The 6,710-nt window shown below is 35.0% G+C and overlaps 1 protein-coding gene across 2 annotated transcripts in view; it reads left to right on the top strand.

Moving 5' to 3' along the window:
• The first annotated feature begins 1,355 nt into the window (after window positions 1-1,355).
• The window catches only part of LOC107679283 (sodium-coupled neutral amino acid transporter 3-like), a 15,895-nt gene continuing 10,540 nt past the window's right edge, over window positions 1,356-6,710 (top strand). Inside the window, exon 1 of one of the 2 annotated variants that reach the window (XM_016474814.1) lies at window positions 1,356-1,491. The gene's annotated coding sequence lies outside the window, so the exon portion shown is untranslated. Of the gene's footprint in view, window positions 1,492-5,891; window positions 6,059-6,710 lie in introns of those variants that run through there. The other variant, XM_016474806.1, reaches the window with a different exon arrangement.

Raw genomic sequence — 6,710 nt, forward strand, 5'->3', positions numbered from 1 at the left:
GTATGCATATTTTTTTTTTTTATTTTTTTTATTCCATAGTAAGGGCAATTCATACAATACATTTTGTAGTATATGCGGCTGCATATAGGTTATTAAAGTAACTTAGTCTGGAGTATTGATGATAGTTGCATCAGTGTCCCACTGTAATGAAAGTTGGGAAACAGTAAATAAACCAGGTAAAGGATTTGCATGGAAAATTAAGAAATTGATCAATGAAACTGGAATAGAATCAAATAAATTTGCATCGGTAATAGTAACTCCTCCAATAGCACCTTGGTTATTAGAACAACCGGAAGTTGACTTAAACATACATAAAGAAATTAAGGGAATGGGCGAGGGGTTTTATTTAAAAGCGTATGTTAAAGAATATATAAAAAGTATGCATTACTAATTTCTCCAAATTTACACAGATGGATCAAAGAACGAGAAGTTGTTACTTCCGATCTGCATGTGTTCTGGTTGCGGTATTAAAAGACGATTAACGGTCACAGTGCTCTCCTCTCATGTTTTATGAATAGAACCCACATTGTGAGAACATGATACATTTAAACTGAGCTACTTTAATACCATCTCCGAACTTTCTACCGCTAGTCTGTTGTTCTTCCTGTTTAAGTTGATTGACAGATGTCTCGTCCAGTCAGCGGTAAGTAATCTATTCTCAAACCAATGGCGCTGTCTCAAACGATACCTACCTCTTCCGGCTTGTCTGATTTGTAGTTATGTTTTCTGACTTGTTATTTTGTTTTCGGATTTGTCATTGTGTTTTCTTACTTGTTATAATGTTTTCAGAATTGTTGTTGTGTTTTCTGACTTGTTATTTTGTTTTTAGATTTGCATTTGCGTTTGTAATTTGTCATTTTGTTTTCAGAATTGTGATTTGTTTTGCACTTCTGGCCACCTCAACACACACACACACACAATGACAAATTACATCACTTTTAAATATGAGATGCATGCTTCTTATTCTTACATGGCTTTAATATTTTAACTGAATGTTGATATCATTTTTCATACTTTGTTTTCATAGTCTATAAAACTATCATAGTCTATAAAACTAATCCAAACTTTGACCCATTTTTTTCTCCCAATCAAGAATCAAACATCTTCATAATGAGGTTTTGTCAGATTTAGCTCACTTCTTGGGACAATATTGTCCTCGAACTATATAGCTATTGTAGGCATGTACACACAAAGGGAAAGAAAGAGATATGAGATTCAGAGCATAGTTATCTGACTTGAGAACAAGGCGGGACAAACTGGAAGTCCCGCTCTTTTTTTAGAGTTGAAGTAGAGGCTTAAAACTTCCCGTACTAGATGCTTCCACTTTTCAGTCTTTCAAGCTCTCTCTCTCTCCCTTTCACTCCATCTGTCTGTATTAGATGACATACTCAAGAACCATCTAGGAGTATCAAACCATCATTTTTTTCTATATATATTCTGGAAGATCTATTTGTTGCCTACATTGAAGATTTTTAATTAAAGAGTCAGAAGGTAAGAAAAATACATTATCTCTCAAATATTCACTCAACAGAAAGTCAGTACAAAACAACACAGGCGACAGCTGTCTAATGGTTTCTTTACATAGAGTCACGAGTTAATAAATCATTTGTTTGTAGATTTATTGTTGGCACCATTCATGAGATCTTCTCTGAGAAGGAAGTAGGGAGACCATGTGGCACATGGCATCTATAGCCGAAAGCAGCAATAATTCACAACAAAAGCAGCTCAGAGAACAATCACACAATTGTATATAGGTTCACATGGATCTTTAAACTGTTTCTCCATTTAATCATAGTAGAATTATTGTATATTATGCATTTCTCATATAATTGTAATGGCTGCTATTGTACAGAATACGATGTGTATATCTAGATTCTTTCATTTGGCTAAGAATAAACTTACATTTGAATATTCCTTGTTTACAATGGCACTCATGGTTGATATGGATTATAAATTGGGATATTCATCACTGAGCATTTTCTCACTCTTATACTAAAATACTCACACACAAACTACATATTTGTAAGATTCACGTGTGATGTAGACAGGATGTGGGGTGAATTGAGGTTGAAGTGATGGAATAAGGTTAAGTATTCGATAATCCACCACGTTTCCACTATGCAGTGAATTCCTGTAGCAGTTTCATTTTTCACAAATTCAGAGCTTCAAAAGCCACTTTACTGCTTTAAAATACGTACGTAATACGTAATGGTACTTTGTGACCGGTTATACCATTTCAGTGAATGCTGATAGAGGTATTTCTTGAAGAGTCTGTTCTTGTGAGATATCACAAAGTGTATCTTGAGTTGGATCACTGACATTGTTCAACTGAATTTCTCAGAATGTGACGTCTTCTTAGGCAAGTTACCAGAAAATAACAATAGATGATGTTTCCTCCCATATAATAAGTATAGACCATTAGACTTTATAATATCTAGTGTTTTGACTCCTGTGTAAATCTTTGTTTTACCCACAAGGCAATACAACTACAGCTTGCTGTGAGTGAGAGCCACGTGTGTGACTAATTATAGTCATATAAGTTAGTTCCTGTCTTTGTGTGAGAACATCCTGTTTGATGACGATAATCACATTTTTCAACATTTTTAATATCAATCTTTTTATTATAGCTAAAAGTAAACACTTGTGACCAAATGGCCACGTGTCTGCAAACACTGGCAGAATGCCTTGAGTGTGTGTGTGTGTGTGTGTGTGAATACTGTCTTTCATACTTTGCCTTTGTTTTCTTTATTACTCCTTTAAAACTTATACTTTTGCTGTCCTTAAATGGATTTACAGTACATGTATCAGAATTACGTCTTGTGCTACGTGGTGTATAGTCTCGGTGAAGATTGCTGGCCTTTAATACAGTAGCTGTATTTGGTAATTCTGTGGCATGCATGTCTTTGAAACCACAATATACATGACAATGTGAATTACTGTCTCTCATACTTTGCCTTTGTTTTCTTTAATATATATAAACATAGACTTTTGCAGTCCTTAAATGGATTTACAGTACATGTAAAGGTCAGGATTATGTCTTGTGCTACTGTATGTGGTGTATAGTCTCTGTGAAGATTCCTAGCATTTAGTATCTGTATTTGGTAAGTCTGCGTCATGCATCTCTTTGAAACCACAATAAACAGTACATGACAACATGAAGCATTACTGAATATTATATACTGTTTTCATGTTAGACGTGACAATCATTGTGATTATAATTTTTTTTTACTAATGCATTCTTGTATGCTATTAAGTTTAAAAAGAAAAAAATTTAAACAAAAACAAAATATTGAACTTGCATTAGCAACAGTAAATAAAACAAAGTCAACAATACTTTGATAAATATAATTTCAATTCCAGCCAAACCCATGCTTAGATTTGGCCAGCCAAATATTTATCATCTGACATGGTTCATGATTTTCATCTGTCAAATATTTTATAGCAAATAGCCTATTATATAATAAAGATTAATGAGAGATTTCTTCTTATTTATTTTTTACTTTTTCAACAAATAGTGAGGTGCTTACAAAAAATGTAAAATAAATTAATTAATTAATACATAATTAGGGGCTGTCTAATATAGGCCAAGACAATGTTTATGTAGATGTCCCTTATCCCTTTCCAATTAACTGGGCATTTACAGAAAGAAAATTTGTCTATACTTTTTTGTTTTAATTTTAGATAAATTGTCTCTTAATAGCCAACATAGAAGATAAGGAATAGCTTAAAAGCAAACTGTATTATTAAAGATTAAAATAATTTTTGACTCAAGGAAAAATTTCCCACTTTCTTTAGATATGCATGACATGATGAATCAGGAAGTTATAGGGGAGAGCGGGGTGAGTTGAGCCAGTTTTTACTTACAGTGTGTTTAAAGCGAGCACATGACAGTAATGGGTCCAACTTAAATACGTACATAAATTTCAGGATGTGGTGCATCCTTGGGAATAATCACTTTGGATCTAAAATAAACTGCTTTCAAAATATGGCTTTCCAAAAAAAAGTGGTCTCTTGGCTCAACTTGCCCGCAGTGTGGAGTAAATTAAACCTAGGAAGAGGGTACATGGAGCCACATGGAGTTAAACTGTGCCATTGATTATGCTGAAAGAACATTTTCACCTCATGCTATATCAAAGGCAGAGAAATTCAATAAAAATGACTTCTTAAAATCTACGTGTGAGCCTTGTGATGGACTGGCCGTTCATCCAGGGAGTTTCCCCACCTGTGGCTCAAGACGCTGGATTAGGGTCCAGCTCCCTGCGACCGTAATAATGACAAAGAGGTCTGGATAATAGAATGGATGGATGGATGACTTCTTAAAAGTTTTATTTAAAGATACAATTCACAATCTTGAAGTCCCCTTACCAAAAAGTAGTATACTTCAAGTTTATTTTAGTAAGTATACTTAAGTAAAGTTCAAGTATATTTTTAAGTAAATTTAAAATTATTTTAAAAATTTCAGAAAAAAATAAAGTTCAAACTCAAGAATAAAAAAAAAAGACTGCAATTGACTTTACAGAACTGGACTTATAGTACTCAACATCCCACTTATAAATGTTGCAGGGAAAAACAATTTCATAAAAACTTCAATGGCCAATTTTCATAAACAAGGCCTAATTAAAAATTTCAGAACAAAATCAAGTTCAAAACAAAGAACATAATCAAAAATGTTTGGTCTAACATGAACGAAATATCATGTAGAATTACAGTAAAATAATATTTTATAATCATAAGAAGGGGTAAACCACTGGCTCAACTTACCCCTGGACTTTCGGCTAAAATGACCCCACTCCTACCATTTTAACAAACTTGCATCATCTAGCAGTTTAGAGTTAGAATATCATGCTAACATTATAGCATCATATTATAACTTCCTAAAGCACAAACACGTGTGATATTTTTTTCAGATTTGTCTGTAATTGTTCAGACACAAGAAGCACGAGTCCTTCAACATACAAAAATCACTTTGAACAGCAAAAAATAGTTTTTTAACCTAAATGTAGTTACCAATTATTCCATGGCTTTCTCTCCATCACATGGTTAATAAAATGGTTAACTCTTCATATATTTGAGGTCATATCACCAATTTTGTTTAAGGTTGTCTAGAAACAAGGGGTGGCTCAACTTCCCCACAGGATCAAATCACACCGCTCTCCCCTGCTTTGCAGAACAAGTGCATGCAGGTAACCTTAAAAAAGCCCTGATCTTCTAATCTCATTACTTACCACAACACACACACACGCACACACACACACGTGTCTGGATTAGTATCCTTGTGGGGACTCTCCATTGGTGTTATGGTTTTTATACTGTGCAAACCGTATATTCTACACTGTATATTCTGCCCTATATACCAACCCTACACCTAAACCTACCCCTCACACAAAACATTCTACATTTTTACATTATCAAAAAAACTAATTCTGTATGATTTATAAGCTTGTTTCACCGTGGAGACCTCAATTTAAGTCCCCATGGTGACACAAGTCCCCATGAGTTGGTGTGTATTCAGGTTTAAGTCACAACCGGAATAGAAAAACATGTACACTTATCCACAATCCCCTGGTTTCTCCCACATACTTTATAACCCCTTATCCAATTTTATAGCCCACCCATATTAAACAATCCCCCCAAATTATTAAACATTTTCACACAAGCCCTGACCATTCTTCAGTGCTCTAATGCCTGAATGTCTTTTTCTGCCATATAATAATATGTGTTCATGTATAAATGTACATCATACATAGAAAACTCTACAGATTTACTAGTTTTAATATATACAAGAGTGTTAAGATGGTGGACTTGTGCCAGGGCCTCCCTAAACACAGACACATGTTCACTCCTCCACACAGGAGTTAATCTCATCCCCTCCCCCGTCTCAGCAGGACACAGGTGAGCTCTGAAAGTAGTCTGCTAGACTTTCTGAATGTCTGCTCACACAAGCTGGACAGCTTCACTAAGGCAACACAGAAACAAACAAATGAGTGAAGACTCTCTGACCTCAGGACACGTAGCTACACTTAGAGACTTTTGCAAGGTTTCTCTTTATCCCACAGTGGTGAGTACTTTCTCAACTTCCACTTTCTGTTGGAAAAAAAAGCGTGTTTGAATAAGGGTGTGTAGGGAGGTTCATTCTGTTTCAATACAGATAAAGTCTTGCATCAGACAGACTTGGCCAAGGCTTGCTTCACAGGCTTAACGTCCCATTCTTTACAGTTTCTGTAACATGTTTTATTCACTTCATGCTTTATTTCACACCAGTTGTTCAATTCAAGTTTATTTGTATAACGCTTTTCACGATACAAATCGTTGCAAAGCAACTTTACAGCAAATTAAGTTTCTACAATATTTATTGGTAGCTTATCAGTGGTGACTGTCAGTTAATGTACATATGGCAGAAATGTACGGAAAAATCAATTAAAGATACAAAGCAAAGGTCCAGGCAGGGGCAAACAGTATCCGAACAGTGCAAGACAAGAGAGGTAATCCAAAGTACACAGGCAATGATCAGAAGATAAGAAAACAGACAAGGCTAGACTAGACTAAGAAACTTAAAGCAGGCTCCGTAATGTAGCTATCACAACTAACGATATGCGCATACAATACTCGGCCCTGAATGGTTGTTTGAGTGAGTGATATATAGTGAATGTGTGATTGGTTACAGCTGTGTGCAATCAGTGCTGTGTGCAATCAGTGCAATGGATGATGGG

The sequence above is a fragment of the Sinocyclocheilus anshuiensis genome, unplaced genomic scaffold, assembly GCF_001515605.1.
Source record: "Sinocyclocheilus anshuiensis isolate Anshui unplaced genomic scaffold, SAMN03320099.WGS_v1.1 scaffold13, whole genome shotgun sequence".
NCBI lineage: Eukaryota > Metazoa > Chordata > Actinopteri > Cypriniformes > Cyprinidae > Sinocyclocheilus > Sinocyclocheilus anshuiensis.